This window comes from Nelumbo lutea, chromosome 4 (assembly GCF_056320005.1).
Source record: "Nelumbo lutea isolate HS-2025 chromosome 4, American lotus-T2T, whole genome shotgun sequence".
Taxonomy (NCBI): domain Eukaryota; kingdom Viridiplantae; phylum Streptophyta; class Magnoliopsida; order Proteales; family Nelumbonaceae; genus Nelumbo; species Nelumbo lutea.
In genome coordinates, this window is record NC_142687.1 from 65,406,833 (window position 1) to 65,411,292 (window position 4,460).

At 38.3% G+C, this 4,460-nt stretch overlaps 1 non-coding gene across 1 annotated transcript; it reads left to right on the forward strand.

Moving 5' to 3' along the window:
* Window positions 1-2,943: 2,943 nt before the first annotated feature.
* On the forward strand, window positions 2,944-3,050 carry LOC148860900 (small nucleolar RNA R71). The gene has a single exon (XR_016095325.1). It is a non-coding gene; the product is annotated as a small nucleolar RNA R71 (small nucleolar RNA).
* The last annotated feature ends 1,410 nt before the right edge of the window (window positions 3,051-4,460 follow it).

Sequence of the window (4,460 nt, forward strand, 5' to 3'; positions counted from 1 at the left end):
TGAGATTGGAAAATAGCAATTCAGACCTTGTAAATTCATGATCTGAAATTTCAGATCTGAGATTTTAGACTAGCAATTCGGCCAACAATCCACCATTGAAATTCTGAACAAGAAACTTCAAGGTTGAATCTACTTTACTCGAATGAACTTAGAAAACAAATTACAGAATTGAATTCACATAAAACATGCTTTGATTACAGCAAGAAAGGAAAATTTGATGGATAAATTACATAAATCTTAGCTGAATTCAATTACTAAATTGTGTAGAAATCAAGTGAGGATGAAACCTTGATCTCCAATTGCTTTTTCCCCCTTCGAATTCAGCTTCTTCTTCTCTTGAAGTTGCTTGTTCCTCCTCTCTTCTTCGCTCTTGCGCCTATCTCTCTCTCTTCTTCTCTCTTAGAACAAGAACTCTAGGAGAGTTTGAAATCAGATGTTTAGACCCTTTTTCCCCCTCTAGAGGCCTTCTTATTTAGGTTTTGAAGGGGGCTCTTGCCTCTTCTTGAAGCCTCTAGAATGGGGTGTATTACACTGCTTTCTTGAACTTTCTAGAGCTCTCTTGAATGCCTCCTAAGGGCTGCTATTTGGGCTGCACTTAGGCTCTCTCTTAGCACATGATAGCTATGTTTTGAACTGCTCTTTTGGGCTAAGAATGGGCCTTCTTTGATAGGCCAAATTCTACTCTTAGCTAGGCTTTCTTTTCTTGGGTTTTCTCAAGGAATCCACTTGCTCTTCTTGGGCCGAAGTGCTCTCTCTTGCTTTCACAACCGGGTTGGGCTGAAATTGGTCTTTTTGAACCTTCTTTTCTTGCCTTTTTCCTTCCTCTTCTTGGATTAATTATCCCTGAAACTTATTCTTAGCATTAAGCTAAATTAAGGCAAAATTTTATAAAACTAGCATAAAAATCTATGCTAAAGTCCTCAAAAATTATAGATAAATTGTAGGTTCATCAAATACCCCCACACTTAAGCTGTTGCTTGTCCTCAAGCAAAGACATCAGCCATAACTTGAACATTCCCCCCCTCTATTCTCACCATTTACCTGATGAATTTAAGATAGAAATGCATTGAGTGGTCGGGGAACTTTTGTAACTGTTCAACTCCTATTCTTATAAATTACCATTTTAACACATGTATAATTTCCAAGGAAAGGAGAATATGAATTTCATCATAGTCTAGCCTTCACTCCTAATTCATATATAAATCAGCTCCTTAATTGTCAAGGTTAATAATCAAATTTCACTAAGTTTCACATTTGTAACTAAATCTTAATGAGAGTTCAACTTTAGAGTTCCCCTTTGAACCTCAGCTATCACCACAATTTCTTAATTCTAGGGGTGAGTGCATCTTATGCTCCATCTCACCCTTTTCTTCTTTTCTTTTTTTTGGTGTGAGTGCATTTTATGCTCCATCTCACACACTTTTCTCTCTCTTTTTCTTTTTTTTTTAGGTGTGAGTGCATCTTATGCTCCACCTCACACTAGTCACTTGCTTGAGGTAGGTAATAGGACTCATGTTCTGAGCTACTAATTTTACTATTCAGCTCAAAATAGCAGAGTCAATTTGGGCTTTTGTCCTTCTTTGCAATTATTGAACCTCAAGAATCAGCACTTCAAATGTGCACTAGCTTTCTTGACCATTAACAATGAAATCAAGGGCTTCCATACACATGAAGGTAGTTAGGGCTAGTCATGTAGAAAGGCATATTCAGCTCCCCTTTTCTCATGCATATATCAAATTGGGTCATTAACAAGAACAAAAACTTAACAAGTACATCGGTCTCCCCCAACTCATTGAGATCCTTCTTAAAAATCATCAAATAAATAGTAATGAACTTGAGGGGTTCCAGTCTTTTTTTGGTTGTCATTGCTTGTATATGTGTGTTGGGGTGAATGAGGTGCATGGTTTGAGCCCCCATACCCTAGCCTCGGGTTCACTCCCCCGCACTTAAGATGAACATTGTCCTCAGTGTTCCTAGTGATAGGGAGTAACAATAAAACCAACAAGAGCATCATCAAATAATAGGAGGTGTTTAGAGGACTTCCCTGAAGATCATTCTTAAATTCTGCAATAGGCTATCGGTGGGGAGCTTCTTCTGCTAGAAATCACTACAACTAGAGGGGGAGATTAGTAGCTTTATTCAATTAAATTCGGAGAAAAACTAACTAAACTTAAATGTTATGAATGAAAAAGAAAAACAGAAAGAAAGTAAGACAGTTTATGACTAGGCATTTGAATTGGGGATTCTCCCAACAACCTCTTGTTCTCTTGGGTTGACCACGGTGTTGCTTGGTAAGGTACCCAGAACCATTTCTGAAATCATCTGTGCCAACTACCCAATCTGAGTTTCCAAGTTCCTTATTGATGTTTCATTATTCTGAAATCTAGTTTCCGCACTAGCTATGAACTTGGTCATCAGCTCCTCCAAGTTAGATTTCGGTTCCGGCTGATGGAAGTTTTGGTGGAAAGGCTTAGGTGCATACTAATTCTGCCATGACTGATTCAAGTGGCTTCTCCATCTTGGGTTATGGGCATGATGGTACTGATTTCCTAGCTATTTTGTAAAGTTGCCAACAAAGTCTACTTATTCTGTGGACTGAAAAGACTGATTGACAACTTGGCATTCAGTGCTATTATGGCCTCCCCCACACTTATCATACTGTACATGCATAGCTGCCATCAGCATCTCATCAAATTTTTTCTTAGTGTTCCTATTTGTGCAGAGAGAGCTGTGTATGTATCTAAATTATGAAGGCCATGCTGCTTTCTAACTGGTGTCCTTTCTGAATGCCATTGGTAGTTATTGGCTGCCATCTCCTCGATGAGTGCATGGGCAATCTCGGAAGTCTTATTGTTTATGGAGCCCCCAGCTGCTGCATCTAAGATGGTCTTGTTTGAATCGGTCAGACCATTATAAAAAGTTTGCACCTGCAGTCAAATCGGAAAGCCATGGTGAGGAACCCTCCTTAGTAGCTCCTTGTAACATTCCCAGGACTCATAGAGAGATTCCCCCTCTTGTTGGAAAAAGGTAGTAATATCATTCCTCATTTTTGTAGTTTTAGAGGGGGGAAAATATTTAGAGAGAAAACAGCTGGCCATTTCATCCCACGTAGATATTGATCCTGTCAGTAATGAATTCAGCTATGCTTTGGCTTTATACTTCAAAGAAAATGGGAATAACCTCAACCTAATGGCATCATCACTTACCCCATTGTGTTTGAAGGTGTCACAAATTTCTAAAAAGTTAGAAATGTGTGCATTAGGATCTTTGTGGGCCAATCCACAGAATTGCACCGTGTTTTGAATCATTTGTATGATGGCAGGTTTGATCTCAAAGTTGTTAGCAGCAATATTGGGCCGATAATGCTGGAGGCAACTCCAGTGAGAGTGGGTTTGGCATAGTCTATCATAGTCCTCTGCTCAGCCATTTCTTGAGCTTCTTGAGCTTCTTGCTGGACTTGTCTGGATGCTCTTAGTCGGACATGGAGAGTTCTTTCAATCTTTGGGTCGTAGAGGATTTCCTCCAGCTCCACTCTGCTTATTAGAAACTGTGAAAGTCAAGGCAATAAACAAGCCAATATTCACAAAATAACTAACCTTATTACAACTGAAAATGTATAGTGAATTATTGGAATATACAAACCTACATCCTAAAATAAATAAATGCAACTAACTAAAAGCAGATCAACATCTTATTCAATATACAGAATTCAGTAGCAATTTACAAACAGGTATGAATTTAGTAATCTCTGAGTAGAACAACAATTTATAAATTCCTTTTCTTTATATTGCTGAAATCAAGGATGAGATTTAATTACCCAGATCTGAACTGTTGAGAACTGAAATCTCAGTAGCTACTGAGAACAGTAATATACAATTCTGAAATCAGATCTGAAATCTTAGCAGCTACTGAGGACAGCCAAATGCGGATCAACAGTGATTGTGTTCAGGTCTGAGCTTCATATTAAAAGGCTATTCTGTGCTACTGAAGGTCAATACACAGAACTGAAATCGGTGTACAAAGGATTGCGAGATAGCAATTCAGACTTCAGTTCTACACAAAATTGAGATCAGCTCTGAAATCTCAGAAGCCACTGAGAACAACAACAAATATAACAGCAGCTACTGATAACAGTACAGTTGTGCTTAGGTCTGATTTTCATATTGGAAGGCTACTAAATACCAGATCTGAGCCCACTATTTTGATGAGCTATGCATCACCAAACACCAACTAGAGTAGCCATACTAAAACTGAACAATTTAGCAGGATAATCCACTAATATCAGCAATGAAACATGTTGTATATAGATCTGCACAAAACTGAAATCAATCAGTAGTAAAAAGAACTGAAATCAGACCTGTATTCACCATGGTGTGGCTGCAGGGATCTGATTTTTTTTTCTTTTCTTTTGAGATGAAATAGAACACAAAGCAGTAATGCAACTATACTACTGAACAAAA